This window comes from Salvia splendens, chromosome 12, assembly GCF_004379255.2.
Source record: "Salvia splendens isolate huo1 chromosome 12, SspV2, whole genome shotgun sequence".
In the NCBI taxonomy this organism is placed as follows: Eukaryota; Viridiplantae; Streptophyta; class Magnoliopsida; order Lamiales; family Lamiaceae; genus Salvia; species Salvia splendens.
The window spans coordinates 20,686,088-20,710,446 of NC_056043.1; the positions used below are offsets into that span (position 1 = coordinate 20,686,088).

Genomic DNA, 24,359 nt, shown 5'->3' on the forward strand with positions numbered 1-24,359 from the left:
TCCACCAAAATGAGTCATATTTGTATTTATAGAAACTTTATTGTCACATTTTTCTCTTTCATTCTCTTACATTACAAACACGTGCAGTTCACAAACGAGACTGATAGAGATAGTAGTTTACACTATATGAGATAGTGTACAAGTAGCTAGGATAATTTTGCTAATCACTGACTTGTTTGGAGGTGCACTCACATAGTCGCATATAACTCGGTGGATAGTGTGACCAAAGTCTCCTTCATCTCCTCTCTCAAAAACCTTTGCAGCTTGTGTTAGAAAAGGTGGGAAATGGCGGCCTACGGAGCTCTAGTTTCTGTAATGCAAATTATAGGTCAAATTCAAACTCATCCAAACCCTCCTATCTCCCTTGATCAAAAACAAGTTGAATCTCTCACCGAATTAATCACTTTCCTTCAAGACTTTCTTGAAGGCTATTCTCCCCATGTTGGCTACACCAAAGAAGAAGATTTTTGGGAGAGTCGCATTGTAGAAGCGGCTTACGATGTTGAGGATGTGATCGAGTCGCATATCGTGGATCAAATTCTTGCTCGGTCAAGAAATGATGTAGAACAAATCAGCTCCATTGAATTCTATCAAGGTTTGTTATATAGTTTGTGATCTATGTTAGGGGTGGGACGGTACGGTATACTGCACCGAAAATGTCATGCCGCATATTGTACCGTCAAATTGCGGTGTGATAATTTCCGATACCATTACCATACCGTATTTCGGCATATCGTACTTTTACGATATACCGAAATAAGATATGGCATACTGAGTACGGTATACTAAAATAAGGTATGTCATACCATTATACCCGTGCTTTCATCCCAAAAAAATCATATTTTATAATCAAATATTTAAAATAAAATGTTAGATATTTAAATAATGTTCAAAACATTAAAACTACACCACAATCAAGTCTTATTCATAAGATTCAAATCAACGAAATTTCAACAATCTAATCCATACACTGGACTTGATTTGCATCTCTACATGAGTGTGTTTGGGGTTGGGGACGGCATAACTAAAATGTAAAAGTAGGGTTATGGATTTTAACTTTTTAACTCTATTTTTTAATATAAATTTTAATGCAATATATATAGTATTATATACTGATTTTTTGGCAAATACCATATCTGCACGCAAATTCGGTATTTATGGTTTTTTTTTGGTAGGTAAACGCGATATTTCGGTAAGTAAATAAACAATACTAATTCAAATCTAAAACTATGATAAGTTTATTGTTTATTAGTACTGTTTTTTGTTTGTATCTTCGTTTATTGTTTATTACAACTTGTTTTCAATTGTGGGCCAATTAAAACAACTTGTTGTTTAGAACAATAGTCAACAAAAGCATGTCTAAAGGATACCTAAAAAATAAATTTTGTTTTCAAACCTCTATAGACATCACTCCAAATTTCTAATTAAGTTGTGGTGATCATTTGTTTTCAACAGATCTGCAGAATGTGATAGAAAACAAGAATTTGATCAAGATAAAGTCTGTGAGCACAGCTTCCACTGCTCAAAACATTACCATGATTGGTTTTGACGATGTCTTGTATCAAATGTTGGACAAGATTACTAGTGGTGGACATGATCGCCAAATTATTCCGATTGTTGGCATGGGCGGGACAGGAAAGACCACTCTTGCTCGCAATATATATGTAAGTCCACTTGTCCAACAATATTTTGATGTTTGTGCGTGGTTTACGATTTGTCAAGAGTATAATGCAAGAGAAATTCTTAGACAAGTTCTTGATCAAGTAGACAAGGAGAAAGATTGGAAAGATTTGATGAAGAGGAATTAGGGGAACAATTGTATAAATATTTGATAGGTAGAAGGTATTTTATTGTTATGGATGATATGTGGAATATTGAGACATGGAATGGAGTTAGGACATTCTTCCAAAATAATAGGAACGGAAGTAGAATAGTAGTGACTACAAGACTATCAAACTTGGCATCTCAATTTAACTACTCGAATGGTCTTGATATGAAATTTTTAGATGAGGCTACTAGCTGGAGCCTATTTTCTAGGGCTGTGTTCGGGAACGAAAGTTGCCCTCTTGAGTTGGAGGACATTGGAAAGAAGATCGTGAAAGGTTGTAAAGGACTTCCGTTGTCAATTGTTGTGATAGGGGGACTCTTATCAAAGTCTGAACGAAGAGTTGAAAATTGGGTATTCATTGAAAAAAGTTTTAAGTTCAATTGTGAATTTGGATGATAATGAGAATTGTTTGCAAATATTATTCCTGAGTTACAATAAATTGCCAATTCATTTAAAACCATGTTTCCTATTTATTGGAGTATATGAGGAAGATCATGAGATTTCAGTCTCTATATTAATCATGTTTTTGATTTCTGAGGGAATTCTAAAACCAATTAATGGAAAAAGTTTGGAAGAAGTAGCAGAAGAGTATGTAGAAGAACTTGTTGATAGAAATCTCCTTATAGTTGAAACACGGAATTACCATGGAAAACTAAAATCATGCAAATTCCATGATCTTTTGAGGGACGTATGCTTGAGAGAAGCTCGGAAATATAAGTTTTTATGTGTGTTGGAAGAGCGCAACGTTCCACAAGGCATAAATTCTGAATCACTTGTCCGGACTTTCTTCGGGAGATGTCCAAACACGTTATCACATAAATTCAGATTGTTGAGGTTATCTGTATTTCAGAGATACTCCCAAGGAAGAAAAAGGTCTTGATTATTATGAGGAGATTTTTCTTGGGCTAGTGAACTTGCGTATTCTTGATGTCGATGAATATCAGCATCCAATACCCAGAATTCCTTCTTCGGTCTATAATCTCTGGAATTTGCAGACGCTGGGCTTATACGTTGACATTAATTATATTTTCGAGATTTGGAAGACGCCTCTATTGAGGCCTACAGAGGGACACTTGATGGTGCACAGTGTCTGCCCGACATTGATGCCACGGTATTGGAAAATCTATAGACACTTTCTGAAGTGAGCAATCTCAAGTTTGGTGAGAGGGTGCTTAAAAGGATCCCGAACATCAAAACACTGAAGCTGTATTATGGAGACACTTCGAAAGAAGAAGATGATTGTGGCCTCAACAAACTTTGTTGCCTCCACAAACTTGAATCACTTCGCCTTCGTTGTTCTGAACAACACACCCGTGTGATACGAGAAGTGAGCTTCCCGCACTCCCTCAAGAAGATGACATTGGTGAATACAAAGCTCCCTTGGGAAGACATCAAGTTGAAAATAGGTTCCCTGCCTCTTCTTCAAGTACTCAAATTCGAGAGGAAATCCTTCACTGGCTCTAAGTGGAAACATTTGAAGACCAATTCTCCAATCTCAAGTTCTTGCTTATTGAAAGCTGTGATCTAGAGTACTGGATCACACACAACACTCACTTTCCGCGGCTTGAGCACCTTGTTCTTCGCTACATCAAATTCTTGCGAGAGATCCCTTCAAGCATCGGATGTATACCAACTCTTCAATCAATTAAGGTGAAACGCTGTGGTGGATTCAGCTCAAAGAATAAAGGAGGAGCAAGGGGAATTCGGCAATGATGGACTTCAAATTTATACGTGTTCATATCAAGATTTTTTGCAGGTAAGAACTTCTTCGGTAAGAGGGTTTGCACCCATTTAAATTCTGTTTATATATGTCATGTTTAAGTTAAAATTTTTCTTTTCTATTTTGTAGAAGTATCGATGTAGAGTTAATGTCACACATGTTAGAGACACGATGACAAGGCCTGCATTTGGAAATCATTAGTAGAAGATTAATGTAGGTAAAATGCGTAGTTTGTGCTATACGGTGGAGGGACTAGAGTGAGATATGGTATACACCCTAAGTTTTTGTACATAATAACTTAGTGGTGAGTTATATTGCTAACTTCTTAAGTTGTTAACTTTGTCAATTTATCAACGCAGTGTATTAAAAATATCAGCACGATGACGATTGATCACACCTCTAATAACCTATCTTTTAAATTCATTCGGAAAGTATACATCTTGTGCTAGGGGTGTGATCAATTGGTAACTCTATCTTTAGTTGCTAACTACAACTAATTTAAGACCATAAGATTATTTAAGATCTAGTGGTCTATAAATTTATATATGTAATTTTGTTTTAGTATTATTATTTAAATTTATAAGGATAAGAAAACTATCAAAATTAGGATTTTGAATCAAATTGTCAATGTAGTGTACTAAATATATCAATACGATTCCTTGAATATGGCAACATAATTTAACATTGACATTGTATATGCATTATGTTGACATATTATGCTAGCTATGTTGACATTCATCTGATACTCGAAAAATATGAAAATTAAAGATTTTTTTTTCAAATTTTGACGTTGGAATATATGCGAGTAAGATCTCATTAGAATCCTTGTTAAATTATCTTTAATTTGATATATGTTGTATAAAAAATAATTTAAATTGAGATAGTTATAATCATTTAAAATTTTGAGATATTTTTAAAAAGTTAGTTATAACTAACTTTTGTTAATTGATATAACTAACTTTTGTTAATTGATATAAAATTTTGAGATATTTTACATTGTATTGATATTCTTGGTTGAATGATCTTGTACCTTGATTTATTAATTCAATGTCCATCATTTATTTGTAGTTAGTAATTTAAGAATTAGTTAGACTATCTCCAACTATTTACACCAAACTCAAACCCATTTTTGAGTATGAGTCACACCAAAAAGTAATTTTACTCCAATCATTTACTCCAAACTCAAACCCAAAAGAATATTCCATATTTATATTCTTTTTTATTTTATTATGATAATTTGTAGTTGGTGTTTTATTTTATTTTAGTGCATTGAGGTTTAACTTGCTTTCTTAATACAGACTTTGCTCTTGTTGTACGACCTCCATCCATAACTCTTTAGTAACGAATGAATCTCAGTTGAACAACTTCTAAACTATCGATACATAATTATAACGGTAAGCAATAATAACAAGACTTATTAGCAATGTTCATTCCTATTTAGTAAACTTATTAGTTATTATTTTAAGAAAAAACATAATTTATTATAATATGGTCAGGTTGCTAATTCCTATTTAATTATTTTTTAATGGAAAAATATACTATATCAAAATTCAATGAAAAAATGGTGTAAAACACATTTCCTAGTACAACGCTAATTCCTAGTACAAATTACTAAAGTACTAGTAAACAAATTAGCCGGCTAATTCAAGTCCTCAAAATAATAGTAAGGACTATTATGCAATATTTAAAACTTTTTTTGCAATAGATACTCAATTTTGGTGTTTACTTTAAATTTGGTATTGTTTCATCAAAAACTCCAAAAATGGGGTTTGGTATAGTGTATGGTTGGAGAAACCATAACTTTTTTATACTAAAAATAGGATTTGGTGTATGGTTGGAGGTGGTGTTAACAATATAACACACCTTCTATGTGCTATATATAAAACTTCATTTTTAGTGGACCAAGTCACCAATTCATCATTTTTTCTACAATAGCATGATGGATCAAAGCGGGCCCAGGTTGTTTAATTAACCCCTAGGTTGGACTTCTCGATTATGACGGAGTCTAATTGGGCTTGTTTTCAAGCACAGACAAACTAGAAGCAGCCCAGGCCCAGGCCAAAGATGGCCCACTAGAAACTCACCAAAGTATTTAACATTAGCCTCTAATTAAGCCCTTTGTTTTCAATTTTTTGTCCCACATGGATAATCCAACTTGTGACCTTTCATTACTTACAAACTAAGTTACCTTAAAGTATTTTTTATTATTGGCTTTTATAAAACATTTAAAATTTCAACCCGTCTTAGCCCATGATAGAAATTCATGGGTTCCATCCTAAAACCAATTGGTGATAGGAGGAGAGGCCCATGAGACTTATATAGTGGATTAAACTCTTTGTGTACACCGATGTGGGATATTTTTTATGTTTATTTTATGTTTCAATTGCCAACACCCTCCCTCAAACCCTTCAAGGTGAATCTTGGAGGGGTTGAACTTTTTTATGATCGATTGGAAAATCGGCCCAATTTTTTTCCGATCGGTTGGACCACTGGCCCAAATTTTCAGCCCAGTTATACTGCTGGGTCAGTCATTTTTTTTCGGTTTCAGCCCAGATATACTGCTGGGTCAGTCAATTTTAGCCCACAATCGGTGACCCGCTCTGATACCATGATAGAAATCCATGGGTTCCATCCTAAAACCAATTGGTGATAGGAGGAGAGGCCCATGAGACTTATATAGTGGATTAAGCTCTTTCTGTACACCGATGTGGGATATTTTTTATGTTCATTTTAAGTTTCAATTGCCAACAGCCCATTTACTGAGACTATGTTCGTCTTAGAGATATGTAAAAACATTCCGATCCTGTCAGCCCACTTCAGACGTAGGTCCTCGGGCCTAGGCCGGGCCGGGCCGGTCCAGCTCAATAACATGTTATGTGAAAATGATAATAAATAGTAAAAGTGGAGAAAAAGTAAAGTAAAAGAGAGAATAATGTAGAGGAAAGTTTCTTTCGTATTACTCTCTCTTACTTTACTTTTTTTCTACTTTAATTATTTATTAACACATAAAAAAGAAATGTATCACTTAAAATAAAACGGAGAAAGTCTCACTCTAATATAATAATTTTTTAAAATATTGAGAATAGTAGTAGTATAATTTAGTAGATTATGAAATGAAATCCACTTATCTAAAATTGAAAGTAAATGGACTTTATTATGGATATAAAGAATAATAGAATGATACATTATTATTAGCTATATCTAGAGTCTTTTTCAAAATTATAGGACGATATACGCTGCGTTTAAGAGACAAAACCGCCACTTATTAGGGGTGTTGTTGAAAGGGTTGTGGAGAATGTTGGAGAAGAGGTCATGGAAAAGAGATAGGAGAGATAAGGGGAAGATTGTGGCTATGGTGATTTGGGTGAAGAGTTTCTTCCATGAAAATATGATAGTCATAGATTCGATCAAAATGAAGTAGATATTATTGAGGTGCTCCATGAGAGCTTCGAGTGATTGTTTTAATTTGAAGGAGGATGAAAAGGTTTGGGATATGATGATTATTGGGGTCAATGATTTGGATCGGTGTAGAAGCATGTGGAGTGATTCATATAATAAACAATCAAGAAAAAATAATGAACTAGTTTGTTTTGGGATTGATGAGGAGTATGATAGGGAGATCATTGACATTCAATTATCTATAGATAAATATTACTCCATTCCGTACGGCAGTAAATTAGTAATTGTCCACTTTTGTTCCGGTACTTTTTAAAAAAATGTAAGAAAAATGCCTTGAAAAAGTTAATGGAATAGGTGTCCGACTTTTATAAATTAGTTTTATAATAAAATGTGAGTGGAATGACTTAGTGGAATGTAATGCCTACTTACCATCTATGATAAAAGGTGAAAGTGGGCAATTAATGGGGCTGGATGAAAATAGCAAAAGTAGACAATTAATGGGAGACGGAAGGAGTATATATGCACACATGCATTCCAACAGATATGGGCTCAAGTAACTAAGAAAATAAATGATTATTTTTTTAGGCACGAGATTATAAGATGATGTTATGAAGAAAGAATAAAGTAGAGATGGAAAGAGAGAACTAAATAAGAGAGTAATTGTGCTATATTTTGCTAAAAAATAAATCATTCACTTTAGATGGAACGTCACAGAATGGAATACGAGTCGCTTATAATATGACGAAGGGAATAACACTTACTCCATCCACAAGAATATGCACTATTTCCTTTTTAGTCCGTCCCACAAGAATATGTACTTTCTAATTTTAGAAACTGTTTTCTTTCTATTGAGATGACCCTATTATCCACTAACAATATTTTAATTACTTTTTTTTCTATCTCTTACTTATTTTTTCAATTATGAATTAAAACTCGTGCTCAATTCAAAATTTATATTCTTTTGGGACGAAGAGAGTATTACTTAATTTGTTTGGGATTGGTGATGTATCGATTTGTATTACGAAACAAGCAACCAAGAGAAATATTCCATCCGTCTCAAGTTACTTGAGTCGTAATCCTTTTTGGATTGTCCCAAGTTACTTGAATCATTTACTTTTTTTTTACAAAAACCAAAACATCTAATCTCACGTACTTTATTTTTTCTTTTTTCTTTACTTTCTCTTCTTTCTTTTACTTTATTCTCTCCTCTACTTTATTTAACTCACTAAACACAACTTTCTTAAATCTCGTGCCGAAAAGAAATGTCTCAAGTAACGTGGGACGGAGAAGGATGGAGTACTAACACTTCTTACCAAATTTGTCTTGGGATTGATGATTGTATTATGAAGCAAGCAATCAAGAGAAGTGAGTAACACTTATTACCTTGGGATTGATGATGTATCGATTTGTGCTATGGCATGAAGGGGTTGGCAGCAGAAGCATGCGTCAAATTGATCACATAATAATTCTGATCTATTTAGCAGATTATTTAGACAAATTCTATTCGGGCAATTATCTCATGTATCATGCTCATAACTTGAATAAAATCATGTTTTAGCGTAATTGAAACCTAAAACATGCTTTCTACTGATTAGCCATTTACCTTGAAGATTCTCCAAAGAATCGAAGATAGCTCGTGCCTTCTCCACGTGAAGATATTGAGTACTAGACCACGGATCTTCTGACTGGTTCCGGGACTGTATGCTGATATCAGTGTGGGCTGATCTCACCAGAATACTAGCACATAAATAAAGAAGACAGAAATTCTATCTCAAGGAGGATAGCTGAGGAGAAAAATCGTCCTCTTCTGTATGGGAGAGGGGGACGAAAAATTCAGATAAAATTAAGTTTATTTTCTGTCTCCTTTATTTACCTATTTATATTAAGTCACATATTGGGCCCAATCAGGAATCTTTGGAAGGTTTTGGATATGGCCTCCCCCAATTAGCTTTTGTCACGACCGCCCTTACTAAGGATAGTGAAGACGGGGAAAACGTGACGAGGGGAGGGAGTAAAGAGCGGGGAAGGAAAGGGGGACGCAATGAAAGACAACAATAAAGGACGAGATTGAATATGAAAACCCAATTAACTTAAAAAAGAAATATTTTGGTCTATCGAATAGTTAAACAACGGATTAATGTCTCAAGGTAAATAATGTCATAACGTAGTGTGGGAAAAAATGAAAGAATTTATCAAGAACGATTCGAAACAAGGCAGCGGAAAAACAAGTATCAAAGGAGAGTCATAGGATGACGCCCATGTACGAAGACACGACGCATCCGGGAATTCCTAAAGCTCACTCAACATTCATCGCAACATCCCGCTCAACCTGCAAAATTTTAAAAAGAAATGCAGGGCTGAGTACTTGTTGTACTCAATGGGCTCATGCCGAAAATATTTTATAACAGTTATGTCATTCATACCAGTGAACTCGAGTTTTACATGTAGTTAAGAAATATCATCGAGAACACAAAAACATTTTCATAGTCTGGCCAGACAAAACAATCTCCCCACTTTCTCATTAATCAATCAATCAATCATTCACATCCTCTTACCATAGTGCGACGAAAGTGTGGCCACACTATTCGCCCACGAGACCGGCCGACTTGCAAGGACGGCTCACGATCCCCTCTGTGTACACAGCCTGATAGGGTTTGCGGCCCTACTCAGACCCGAATTCGTTTATCATAGCCCTATAGCCTAATGGAGCGAACTCACAAACTAGGCATCAAGCACAATCTCAACATAGCCCTATAGCCTAAAGGAGCAAGCTCAAACGAACTAGGCATCAGACAACAATCTCAACATCAAAACAATCACGGCATGACATAACACTTTAAACCACCCTTATAGCTCCACAATCATACTTTGGAAAAATAAAAGAGTTTAGTTAAAGAAAGCCCACCTCGCTTGCTTAGACAACACAATACGCAACTCAAAAGCAACCCTCGTTCCTTATGCTCACGTACGCACAACAACCCTTGTCAACACCACAACACAATCAGCCTTCCATCAATACAATTTAACATGCATGCACTATCTTTCCTTTCATCGTTCTCTTAAATTACCCATCCCAAACATTCATCAACATAAGGAAAATATGCCATAATATTTCTCAACGTGTCACACATAATCACGTCATAAGATACATTCCTAAATCATACATGCATCATATAATTTACTCAAACTTGGCAACAAGTGATATTTACACATAACAACAAATCTGGCAGAACTGCGCGGTTGGTTTGAAAAATTCACTAAAACTCCATCCGATGTCCAATGAGCCTGAAATTTTCACGCAACTCAGAAGACACTTCAAATTTCATCTAATTCAAAATTCACATCAAAAAGAGGCCATTTGGTTGGTCAAATAGAACACGAAACTTTCTGGGCGAGAATACAAGTTTCTGGCAGAATTGCGCAGTCGACTTCAAAAATTTATTAAATATTCATCTTTTGTCAAGAGGGGCTGAAATTCATACAAAGCACAGAAAACACCTTGAAGTTTACTCAGTTAAAATATCGTGTCAAAATTCGATCGTTTGGTCAGTCAAACACACGTCGGAATCCACTGTCCGAACACCACAGTTTTCAGGCTTCACAATTTTGAAATTAGGGTTTCTTCCTCATTCATCCAAACACAAATTTTTCATGCTTCCAAGACACAATCATGCTTCAAAAGGTTCTCACAATCAAGTTCTCATACAATCACACATCATTCACAAATGACTCATTCAAACTTCACCCATATTCATTCAAAATCGCATATTCACAATTGTTCTCATACAAACACAAATTTCCACCGATTAATTATGTGATCTAAGATTCCTACACTCACTATATGCATGAGGGAATCAAGAACAAGGATTCAATGGAAAAGATGAGAAAGAGAATTCAAATATACCTTTCTTGCTAAAAAACAATCGGAAGGAAAGATAATTGATGCGATTCTTCGATGAATCTTGAATTTCCAACTCCAAATTGATGCAAGAACAAAGGATTGGTGAAGAATTGGTGGAGAAGGAGAGGAAGAGAGGAAAAGAAAACGTGTGGGAGAGAGAAGAGGGAGAGAAAAAGGCGTTGAAATAATGGGGCTAGGGTTTGGGTTTCTCCCTTTTTATATTCTAGGATTAATTCCCCACTGAAATAAAAAAAAATAAAAAATAAAAAAAAATGTGGAGTGAAAATAGGAAAAGAGACGTGTACTAGGGGAGTATTTAAAAAAAATATATTTAAATCCTCAATTAAATAGGAATAGGATTTAAATTGGTAATTTCTTGTAGGAAAAGACTCCCATAAAATAGGTAACAAATAAATTAATCTCACAAGTAATTGAAAGACATATGGGCGAAAATTATGTAGAATAGCATAGGGATAATTTGGTTTGGATTTAATTTAGATAAATATCCCACAGCAATTAATTAAATCCAAGAAAGAAGATATTACTTCCAATAAATAGAAAGGCCGAAAAGAATTCGAATAAATTGACTGGCACAAATATGCATGATCCTATTTAATTAAATCCCCCCATTGGAAAACATATCATATTATTCCACATAACTCTCGACCATTAATTTCACATCGTTAACACAACCACATAGAAATCAATTTCCAAAAATGCATTTCCAAATGAACATCCACATTAATAAAACGAAAACAAGCCATCAAATAAAAAAATAACATAAAAAAAAGTCAAAAATTTCCGGGGTGCTACATCCTTCCCCTCTTAACAGAAATTTCGTCCCGAAATTTGGTCGTCTTCCATAAACAATTCGGGTACTTCTCTTTTATCCCATCAGCCCTTGTCGGTTTGCTGCTCCTGCCCTTCATTTCCTTTCAGCGCATACGCCCTAGCTTGCTGTGGGGCCACCTGTCGAATGGGTTATGGTTGTTGCTGTTGTTCCCCATGTCCCTGCCTATTCCACATTTCTCCTTTGTTGTTATTCGGGCACTCTCGAGACATGTGTCCATTTCCACCACAAGTGAAGCATCGGATGCCTCCAGCTCTGCACTCGCCAAAGTGGTACTTGGAGCACCGGTTGCAGTGGGGTGCCTTCTGTTGATTCCCTCTCGGCTGTGGCATGGCTTGTCGGTCATAGTCTTGTGTCTGACGAAAAGTAGAATGGTGTCGCTTGTTGTCATAAAGAGCTCGAATGTCTTCCCACTTCCTCTTGTCTCGATAGTTCGGTTGAGGTGTTGGTGGTGTAGGATTCGCTGTCGTCTCGTCCTTAGGCAGTGCTTCTTCTACATCTAAAGAGCAACTCAAAATTTCGGAGTAAGAGATTCCTCTGCGGTTGGCCACGGCTACCCTTATCTCTGGTCTAAGGCCAGAACAGAATTTTGCGGCCATCTTCTCATCGGTGTCCATTAACTCGGGCGCATATCGGGTCATTTCACAAAGAGCACGGTCGTACTCTGTCACCGTCATGTTTCCCTGTTTCAGGGTGTGGAACTCCACTATCTTCGCCCGTCTATAGCTCATGGGAATGTACTTGTCGTACACCTCTTCCTTGAATTCTTCCCATGTGAGCGCCTCACGGTGAGCAGAGTTCATAGTTCTTCGTTTAGTTTCCCACCAAAAATCGGCAGGCCAGTCAGTTGATAAGTCACGCAAGCCAGACGTTCCCTATCGGGGCATCCCATGAAGTCAAATATACGATCGAGGTCGCGTATCCAAGCCTCTGCCTTCGGGGGCTCTCCCAGTCCGTCAAACTTTGGAGGGTTTTCCTTTCGGAAGGCCTTAATGTATTCTCTCTCTTGAGGTTGAGGTGGGGTGGTGGTGGAGACGGGGGTTGATTCCCGACACTTCCCTCTTATTGTTCCTCCACGTTGTTCTCCACTTGTGGGCCACGTCTGCGTCTCAGTGGTATTCTGGTCCAAAACACAAGTTAGCATCGTTGTTAGTATTCGTTGTTATCAAAATCATAACTTCCTTGCATTCATCGCACTCTGACACTATATTGAGTGTCCTTGTGTGCGGATTGTTTTATCCGTGCCATTTACGCGAAGACGAAGGTTTTCCAACATATATTTTATCTCGTTATTTGTGATAGATCTAGGGTTCGTCAAGCATCACCAAATTTGGGGCCATCCTAAGGCTTCCTATGTTCGCATGCTTATGTCGTAGTACTTTCACACTTTCTCACACATAGCACACATTTACAACATCGTGTCACTCATGCTCATGTTCCAACATAATCGTATCATCACATTATCATATTCACACATAACACATACTTAGGACACCATGCCAATCTTGCTCATGTCCCACATAATCACACCATAACAATATCATATTCGCACATACAATACGTGCTTAGATCATCTTGCCAATTATGCTCATATTCCACATAATCATATCATCACAGTCTCATTTTCACACAACGTTTATTCACATACGTACACTTGCCAAAACATCCTCATCATATCATCATCAATTTCATACATCGATCTCACATGCTTTCAATAACTTAAAACATACCCCACTTTCTTTGGTTGAGCGTGATGCTTTGGATGTTGAGCCTTCGTGACGCTTCTAGTATAAGGTTTACTATTCTAGACTTAAGGTGAAGGAAGACTCTCGGACCAGAGCGAAAGAACGAAGCTCTGATACCACTTTGTCACGACCGCCCTTACTAAGGATAGTGAAGACGGGGAAAACGTGACGAGGAGAGGGTGTAACGGCCCGAATTTTCAAAAAAAAAATTAATTAGTTCAAATGCATCGGAAGTCGTAAATAAATTAAATTCTAGAAGTGTGTAGATAGTTTCTTATTATGTGAATTATTTGTTTTGTGTGGTGTTTATTATTAGAAATAGAGAAAGAATAAAAGAAAAGAAGGAAATGAAATAAAGAATAAGAAAAAGAAGAGGTTGGAGGGGTGACAGATTTTTATCTCTAATCTCCTTTCTAGAATTCACGGGACCTCCAATCATCCCATTCTACATTTTTTCACTCCCACTTTTACACAAGGATCGACGGCTGCTCCTCCGGCGAAAGTGAGCAACTCCCCTCATCTCCCTCTTTGGCTTAACATCTCTCTACTCACCCACACACAACACCATATCTCTTCTCTGCATTTCCGTCGTCGTCGGCTTTCCGGCAGCTTCCGTCGCCGGTTTCCGACAATCTTAGAGTAGACTTGTCTTCCCTTTGAGTAAGCAAGTCCCTTACCTTTCGAATTTGTTCAATTTCTGCCTCATCTTAAAGCTAGGGTTCTTAAATTGGTTTCTCCCCAATTTGAATTTAAGTAAAATTAGAGTATATCGTTGGATTATCTTAGATAGTAGGTTTTTGGAGGTTGCAAATATATATTATGTTGTGGTGAAAGAAAAAAAGGAGATAGCCTTTTGTGCCATGTTCTGGCCGAATTTGTCAACTCCAGTTTAACCAAGTAAGCGATCTCTTTTTCTTGCGAAATTTTAACTGAACATACTTTTATGTGTCTTCTGCTATGTGGCCAAAATTCAGCTTCATCCGAATTGAAATGAATTTATAATCAATTTTAAAAGGGGACTGCGCTGTTCGGCTAGGTTTGGGTATATTTTGCTGTTTTCAGCTGCTGGTTTTGAAGTTTTCGACACCCTTAAGGTGTTGCAAATTGTATTTTCAAATTTTCTGCATGAACCTTGATGTGTTGAGGGGCTCTTTGTAAAATTTCAACTGATTTGGATGTCATTTACTAATTTTAGAAAATCTCCAAACACAGCTGCCAGAACCTGTCAGGTCGTGATAGACAGTAGGAAAATGGCCATATCTCCCAACCTACTTGGAATTTTTGAAAGAACTTTGTTTTAAAATTTAACTAGACACCAAAGGGATTCTTTTGGCATAGCTTGACCTCTTGTACTCCGTGCAAAAGAAGTAACTAAAGAGAACTTGTTTATTGCTTAAGTTATTTTGGTGTTGTGTTGATAAGAATTATTTATTGAAAGGTAATCCTGCCCCGAGAGATAGCACGGGCAAGGAGAAGGCAAAGGAGTAAAGTGATCTAGTATGGCATTTTGGATTTTAAGGTAGTATATTCTACATTAGGTCTTAATTCCTGAATTAAGTTTACGTGATTGCATATAGAATATTGTGTGTTAATCGGTGATACATTATGTGATCTATATATTTTGCTTATGACGTGAAATATGTGAATATTGGATATGTGATGATATTGATAGCATTGGAATTTATCTATTTAGTTGATATGATATGGTGTAAAAAGAAGTTGTTGATCTGATATGTTAAAGATTATTGGAAATAAGTAATTTTATGAGAAAATGAATATAAATGTGGCTGGAAAGTTAATAAGATAAATTTGTAAATGAGCATTAAGGTAAATGAGATAAATGATATATGCCTATGAAATGTATACTTATATGATTTATATGTGAAGATGTCTGATCTATCTGTGATGAATTCTGATCTGTATGCGTTGATGTGTTATGTCTGAAATTGTACGATATACAGTATATTTGATTGTGTTTACGCCCATGCTTGAGTGTGTTCTGTGGGTACAATTGGCATGCCGTAGGACAGCAGCGTTGCATTATCTGTGATCACTCGTCTTCTGGATAACCGAAGCGAGGATCGTCTGTTATATGATGGGCCCCTTTCTGATCTGTCTAATTTGCACTCTAATGGGTGGTCTGATTATCTGTCTGCACCCTAATGGGTGGTCTGTGCGGCATCCTCTCGAGGACCATGGCCGCGTCTGTATCTGATTCTGTTTTTGATCTGGTCCGCGTACCCTAGTTTGTCACTAAGCACTTAAAGGGGCTATATGTGTTTTGATATGTGAGAACAATGGTGATCGCTATGTGTTTTATGATATGTGATTGTGTGAAACCTCTGTTATAACTCGGATATATCTGACATGAGAGCATGTTTTGTCATATGTGTTTGGATATGTGAAACTGTAGTGATGTGTATATGCGTTGGTGTGATTATATGATATAAAGTGCTACACGATAGTGAATGCCAAGATATGACGTTATATGATCAAGGCGATGATATGTGAAAACTATATGTTTACGTGAAAAACGATATTATGTTATGCTAAATGATATATTCTGATGCTAATGATCCTCTGATGCAAAAAGGGTGAATCTGACAATGTTTGACATGATTTGACGTTGTATGAAGTTATGATGTTGCTCGACACTAGCTACTGATAATTGATCATATTTATTGGTATACTATGAGATTATATGATTATGCCTTAAGTAAGTCTCAGGAAATCAAGGGAGGACGATATAAAGGTCAGACTTTTATTGTTGTTGGTTATTTTGATATGTATATGGTTATGAGAATGTTGGTTCTGGAGAATAGTCAAGGGTTAATATTGTAAACACATAGGTTGTATAATGTTTACTTAACTCCGGAAATTAGGCTCTAATGTTGAGTATACTACTGGGCTTGTTGAAGCTCACCCCTTTCTTTTCCCCCTGCAGATTAGCTCTTTCGATGTACAGCTGCTCAAGTCGGGTCGCTAGCCAACCTTTTTGTGTTCAGAAAATTCTTTCGGATATACTAGATGTGGCATGTATAGAAAGTGTAATAGAGTTTGGACGTTTCATTTACTTCGTTATCCAGGTGTATAAATATATATATAGACTTTTGGAAACAGGTTTATGGTCTAATTTCAGATGTTATATAGCAGTTTTTCCGTTTGCCAAGTAAAGGGAAATGATATATCTTTGTATAAAAAAAATAAAAATAAAGAATCAAGGATTTTCTGTTAAGTCGGGATTTGTACCAAAAGGTGACATCACTTATTCGATTATTAAATTAATCGGGTAAGGGGTGTTACAGAGGGAGTAAGGAGCGGGGAAGAAAAGGGGGACGCAATGAAAGACAACAATAAAGGACGAGATTGAATATGAAAACCCAATTAACTTCAAAAAGAAATATTTTGGTCAATCGAATAGTTAAACAACGGATTAATGTCTCAAGGTAAATAATGTCATAACGTAGTGTGGGAAAAAATGAAAGACTTTATCAAAAACGATTCGAAACAAGGCAGCGGAAAAACAAGTATCAAATGAGAGTCATAGGATGACGCCCATGTATGAAGACACGACGCATCCGAGAATTCCTAAAGCTCACTCAACATTCATCGAAACATCCCGCTCAACCTGCAAAATTTTAAAAAGAAATGCAGGGCTGAGTACTTGTTGTACTCAATGGACTCATGCTGAAAATATTTTATAATAGTTATGTCATCCATACCAGTGAACTCGAGTTTTACATGTGGTTAAGAAATATCATCGAGAACACAAAAACATTTTCATAGTCTGGCCAAACAAAACAATCTCCCCACTTTCTCATCAATCAATCAATCATTCACATCCTCTTACCATAGTGCGACGAAAGTGTGGCCACACTATTCGCCCACGAGACCGGCTGACTTGCAAGGACTGCTCACGATCCCCTCTGTTTACACAGCCTGATAGGGTTTGCGGCCCTACTCAGACCCGAATTCGTATATCATAGCCCTCTAGCCTAATGGAGCGAACTCACAAACTAGGCATCAAGCACAATCTCAACATAGCCCTATAGCCTAACGGAGCAATCTCAAACGAACTAGGCATCAGACAACAATCTCAACATCAAAACAATCACGGCATGACATGACACTTTAAACCACCCTTATAGCTCCACAATCATACTTTGGAAAAATAAAAGAGTTTAGTTAAAGAAAGCCCACCACGCTTGCTTAGACAACACAATACGCAACTCAAAAGCAACCCTCGTTCCTTATGCTCACGTACGCACAACAACCCTTGTCAACACCACAACACAATCAGCCTTCCATCAATACAATTTAACATGCATGCCCTATCGTTCCTTTCATCGTTGTCTTAAATTACCTATCCCAAACATTCATCAACATAAGGAAAACATGCCATAATATTTCTAAACGTGTCACACATAATCACGTCATAAGATAAATTCCTAAATCATACATGCATCATATAATTCACTCAAACTTGGCAACAAGTGATATTTCCACATAACAACAAATCTGGCAGAACTGCGCGGTTGGTTTGAAAAATTCACTAAAAAACCATCCGATGTCCAATAAGGCTGAAATTTTCACACAACTCAGAAGACACTTCAAATTTCATCTAGTTCAAAATTCACATCAAAAAGAGGCCATTTATTTGGTCAAATAGAACACGAAACTTTCTGGGAGAGAATACAAGTTTCTGGCAGAATTGCGCAGTCGACTTCAAAAATTTATTAAAAGTTCATATTTCTTCAAGAGGGGCTGAAATTCATACACAACACAGAAAACACCTTGAAGTTTACTCAGTTAAAATATCGTGTCAACAATTTCGAAATTAGGGTTTCTTTCTCATTCATCCAAACACAAATTTTTCATGCTTCCAAGACACAATCATGCTTCAAAAGGTTCTCACAATCAAGTTCTCATATAATCACACATCATTTACAAATGATTCATTCAAACTTCACCCATATTCATTCAAAATCGCATGTTCACAATTATTCTCATACAAACACAAATTTCCACCGATTAATTATGCGATCTAAGATTCCTACACTCACTGTATGCATGAGGGAATCAAGAACAAGGATTCAACGGAAAAGATGAGAAAGAGAATTCAAATATACCTTTCTTGTTCAATAACAATCGGAAGGAAAGATAATTGATGCGATTCTTCGATGAATCTTGAATTTCCAACTCCAAATTGATGCAAGAACAAAGGATTGGTGAAGAATTGGTGGAGAAGGAGAGGAAAAAAAACGTGTGGAAGAGAGGAGAGGGAGATAAAAAGGCGTTGAAATAATGGGGCTAGGGTTTGGGTTTCTCCCTTTTTATATTCTAGGATTAATTTCCCACTTAAATAAATAAAAATAAAAAATAAAAAAAAAATTGTGGAGTGAAAATAGAGAAAAGGGACGTGTACTAGGGGAGTATTTTAAAAAAAAATATATTTAAATCCTCAATTAAATAGGAATAGGATTTAAATTGGTAATTTCTTGTAGGAAAAGACTCCCATAAAATAGGTAACAAATAAATTAATCCCACAAGTAATTGAAAGGCATATGGGCGAAAATTATGTAGAATAGCATAGGGTTAATTTGGTTTGGATTTAATTTAGATAAATATCCCACAGCAATTAATTAAATCCAAGAATGAAGATATTACTTCTAATAAATAGAAAGGCCGAAAAGAATTCGAATAAATTGGCTAGCACAAATATGCATGATCCTATTTAATTAAATCCCCCCATTGGAAAACATATCATATTATTCCACATAACTCTCAAACATTAATTTTACATCGTTAACACAACCACATAGAAATCAATTTCCAAAAATGCATTTCCAAATCAACATCCACATTAATAAAACGAAAATAAGCCATCAAATAAAAAAATAACATAAAAAAAGTCAAAAATTTCCGGGGTGCTACAGCTTTTTACTAATTAAATTAAACCCACAATTTAATACAAGCTTATATTGAAATATTACGAGCAACCACTACAGTAGTAATATTGCACTGCCCTTTCAAATCCGAAATAATAAGTAATCCGGGTTTCCATTTGTTTGTTGTTCATTTCCCGTGCTTAAGATAGAAACGTCCATTAATTAATTAGTGCCTGCTATGAACTAAATTAATTAACATCTTAATAATTTCAAGAGTTGACTTAGCAAGAAACGCTTATTTATTATTCATGGAGTAATGAAACTCCAACTAGCTAGGTTCCGAATAATAAAGCCTTGTTTCGAGCTCCTCTTGAGGACGTTATCAAACGAGACTCACCTCGCGCACGTTAAATATAATAGCAATCCTAGCACCGCTAGATATTAATCACCACTACCCAATATACCAGGATTATTGGGTTGCGAAAAACCAGCACCATTTGGTAAGTCAAAATAGTGCATAATCAATACCGTATGCTCAATGCTAACGTACATTGATTAAGAAACAAATAATTTATCAGGACCATGTCTTTCAGTAGATAGCATAAAGACTTGTCTCGATGTTAGATCCAATTCAGTGCTCTACCATACCAATGTCATCTTATTTCAGTAAGGGATAGAAATATGCGGGCTGACATTGCAACCTTTCACAATAGGTATTCTATGCCTATCTGGGTTGTGAAATTCTTATTTTTCTTTGTTCAGAACTGACCGTGTTACCTTAAAGTGGACGACGCCCACAACCGGTCTACTAAAACAAAGACTTAGACTTTGTTAAGTTACTTATACATTTAAACATGCAATAAACATCCATTAAATGTAAAACATAACGACATTATGACAAAATTAATCCGTTGCATCCATTGGAAAATAAAATAAAGAGTTTTACAGTATTCAATCACTCGAAAGATGATTTCTAGTATACAAACTCCAATCTCCCACTTATACTCAAAACAGCTTTGGAGTATACAAAATAAATGTGCAATACGTCTAATTCTCCAACTTATATTGAAAGCGAGTTGAGGTCTTGAACGAGTCGAACTCCCATCCTTTCAACATGGTGCTCGAACGGTTTCACCGCCAATGCCTTAGTAAAAGGATCTGCCAGGTTGTTCTCTGACGCAATCTTGACCACTTGTATGTCTCCTCTCTGCACTATATCTCTAATGATATGATACTTCCTCTCTATGTGTTTGCTCACTTTGTGAGCCCGTGGTTCTTTCGAGTTTGCTACTGCACCATAATTGTCACAATAAATAGTGATGCTCTTGGGCAGATTCGTAACCACACTTAAGTCCATAAGGAAGTTCTTAAGCCATACTGCCTCCTTTGCAGCCTCCGAAGCGTCCATGATAGAGTCTGCGATGCATTTCTGCTTCGCACTCTTCCAAATTACGGCTCCACCTCCTAAGGTGAACACATATCCAGAAGTAGATTTTCTCGAGCCCTGATCAGCTTGAAAATCTGAGTTAGTATATCCCAAAGGACAGAGCTCAGCTGCATTGTAAACTAGAGCATAGTCCTTAGTCCGTTTAAGGTACTTGAGTATGTTCTTTACGGCAGTCCAATGTCCTTGGCTCGGATTTGACTGATACCTTGCTACCATGCCAACAGCAAAGAAAATATCAGGCCTTGTACAAAGCATAGCATACATGAGACTACCAACTGCCAAAGCATATGGTATCCTTCTCATCTTTTTTATCTCAGACGGCGTCTTAGGACACATCTCTTGAGATAGATGGTTGCCATGTCTAAAAGGTAAGAAACCTTTCTTGGCATCTCACATGCTAAAGTGACTAAGTACAGTGTCGATGTAAGGTTCTTGGGATAAGCACAACGTTCTCTTCTCACGATTCCGAAGAACCTTGATGCCGAGAATGTGTCCCGCGTCTCCCATATCCTTCATCTCAAACTGGTTTGAAAACCAAGTTCGTACTGATGATAACATCTTTTTATTATTTCCAATTAGAAGCATGTCATCTACAGATAAAACTAAGAACAAAACATTTCCCTTTTCAACCTTCTTATACACGCAGCTTTCATTCGGGCACTTTTTGAATCCAAACTTATGAACAGTCTGATCGAAACACTGATTCCATGATCTAGATCCTTGCTTGAGGCCATAAATGGCTTCTTAAGCTTCCAAACTATGTGTTCCTTACCCTTCATGGCGTATCCTTTGGGTTGTTCCATGTAGATGGTCTCCTCAAGACTACCGTTCAAGAACGCAGTCTTAACGTCCATCTGCCATACATCCCAATCCATATAAGCTGCTATAGATAGAAGTATCTGGATCGATTTGAGCATGGCCATTGGGGAGAAGGTCTCGTCGTAATCAACATCTTCCTTTTGGGTATACCCCTTAGCCACTAGTCTTGCCTTAAAGACTTTAACTCGTCCATCTGGTCCACGCTTATGTTTGTATATCCACTTGCTCCCAATGGTAGTACAACCTTTGGGTAGGACGGAAAAATCGTAGACGTCTTTGTCTATCATTGATTGTAGTTCCGAATCCATTGCTTTCACCCATTCGCAATGATCGACATCCGCCCGCTCCTCTGCAAAGTTCAAGAGATCTAATACATTGTTGTCTGAGGAGTGATCCATAGATTCTCCCAAACCAATGTATCTATCGGGCTAATGTGAGACCCTCCCACTGCGACGCGACACTACAACAATTGGAGTAGAAGTTGAAGTTACGGGAATTGTTTGTACACTTGGTACGGGTTCTTGGTTAGTGAAACTTGTGACAAAAGTTAGCTCATCAAGAGCCACTTCACTGTTGGGTTTATGATTCATTACAAAGTCTTCCTCTAAGAATGTCGCGTGAGTGCTCACGATGACTTTCTTATCTCGGAGACTATAGAATTCATAAGCTTTCGATCCTTTAAGGTATCCTATAAACAAACATACCTCCGTCCTTGATTCCACCTTAGTTGGATCATTTTCCAATACATAGCCGGACAACCCCATATCTTGAGATGTTCTAGATTGGGCTTGCGCCCAGTTCACAACTCATATGGAGTAGTAGGAACATATTTTGATGGTAAATTGTCTAAAATATTACTTGCAGAAAGCAAGGTATGTCCCCAAAATGAAATAGGTAGCCGTGCAAAACTCATCATCGATCGGACCATGTTCAACAAGGTCTTATTCCTTATTTCAGCTACGCCTTTCTGCTGGCGTGTGCCCAGCGCAGTCAATTGGGATTCAATTCCCTCTACTGAGAAGTAGTCCAAAAACTCGGCACTTAGGTATTCGCCTCCACGATCGGATCGCAGGCTCTTGATACGTTTTCCATGATGTGTCTCCGCATAAGTGATAAGTCGTATTCTAGGCCTTGGTTACTGGTCAGTATGATGTGTATAATTGAATTCTATCTGCAAAACAGTTGCTTAAGTGTGCAGGTTGAGTGTTCTAGCCAGTAGGCAAAGCTTTGGATACTTCAGGCGAAAAGGGCGCCAGGAGGGTGCAATACTGACCAGTATGCATGCCAAAAAGGCTCGAGATGGAGAAGAAGGATAGCTGGGAAGATCAGCCGCAAGCAAGGGGATAAAAGAGTCATTTCATGTTTGAAGTCTACCTTAAAAATCAAGGGAGGCCTCCCTATAAAAGGAAGCCACTTGGAGAGAGAATCATGATCAATTAGTTAGTTAACTCCTACGCTTAGTTAGCAATATCTCTTAGGTAGATCACTCCTTCAGCATTATCCTTCGTAATTCTCGTTCCTCGCCACAGCCATGGTCACTTGAAGATCATCAGTTCGCCGGAGTTTCATTCTCTCGTTCCAGTCAGCGTGTCTCGCCGTGTCAACAGTTTCATCGCCCGGAGTGGCAAACAATCTTTATTGCTTTCTTAGTTAATCGCATTCTGTTTTCTTACGATTGGATTTGTTGCACTTTAAATATTTGCTTACTTTGAAGTCTTAGTTGTGATCCAAACGTTTTATTGAATATGAAGTTTTTTTCTAGTATCGGTTCATGTTTGTTTTCGCTTCTTTCCGCCTAGATAGCTTAGATCTAGCTGTTACGGTAATATCCAGTGTGGAATCGCATGTTTTAACTTCTGTAGTTAATCTCTCTACGTTTGCAAGTCTAGATAGCTGTTAGATTTTAGATCTAAATTAGTTAAGTGTGAAAACCCAGTTTACGTGATTTCTGCCACCCTGCATGTTGACCAGTAAACATAATTGCAGTTTCAGTGTTCGATCTTTTGATTTGAAGTTTTAATTATAGATCTGTGTTCTTGAAGTTGTTAATCTGTGTTTTTATGGTGATGAATCTGGTTTTGCTGATCTGATTTGATTTATGTTGAAGAAGACAACATCTCCATCCAAGTTTGGGACCACTTTTACTTGTAGTTACTTTTTGCTTTTGTCCTTTCCTTTTTCTACCTTTTCAGCTGTTACTTTTCAGATCTGCAGGTCTAGTCACCTAACTACCTCTTTTCCTCTGATATTCCATTTAGCCTTTTATAGTAAACTCGTACCTTTTACATTTATTTCTGAAACATAATGTCCCCTACTCTCACGTACACAGTCGTCTGTTTAACATCTCTCCCGCCTCCTAGTCAGTAGAGTACCACCTTAAATTCCAGCCTAGATAAGTCTCAACCCAAAGCGTGGTAGCTAACCAAACCTTTCTAGAATATCACCACAATTCCCAAAACGCATTCATCTCTGTGGGATTCGACCCTTACGACCACTATACTAGCCAGTAGAAGTGGGTTGAGGATTATTGATACCAGGTTCAGGATTAGCAGGGACTTCCATACTGATCAGTAGGATACACCCTTTGCTTGAAACGACACTTGCATAAACCTGCTCTTTCAAAATGGCGCCGTTGCCGGGGATGACTGGCGTTATTTATTGTTATTGTGTGTGATGCTTTGGCGTATATATTGTGGATAATTTTTCTCTTTCTTTTTATTTCAGTTTAAGAGAAGCAGTTCGGCTCCTGACCAGTGGAGACC

General features: G+C 37.0%; 1 long non-coding RNA gene and 1 pseudogene across 1 annotated transcript; both read left to right on the top strand.

Moving 5' to 3' along the window:
• The first annotated feature begins 285 nt into the window (after nucleotides 1-285).
• On the top strand, nucleotides 286-3,749 carry LOC121757692 (annotated as a pseudogene).
• A 10,064-nt stretch (nucleotides 3,750-13,813) lies between these two features.
• On the top strand, nucleotides 13,814-16,612 carry LOC121759352. Its single transcript, XR_006041647.1, has 2 exons — nucleotides 13,814-14,340; nucleotides 14,882-16,612. It is a non-coding gene; the product is annotated as an uncharacterized LOC121759352 (long non-coding RNA).
• Nucleotides 16,613-24,359: the final 7,747 nt, after the last annotated feature.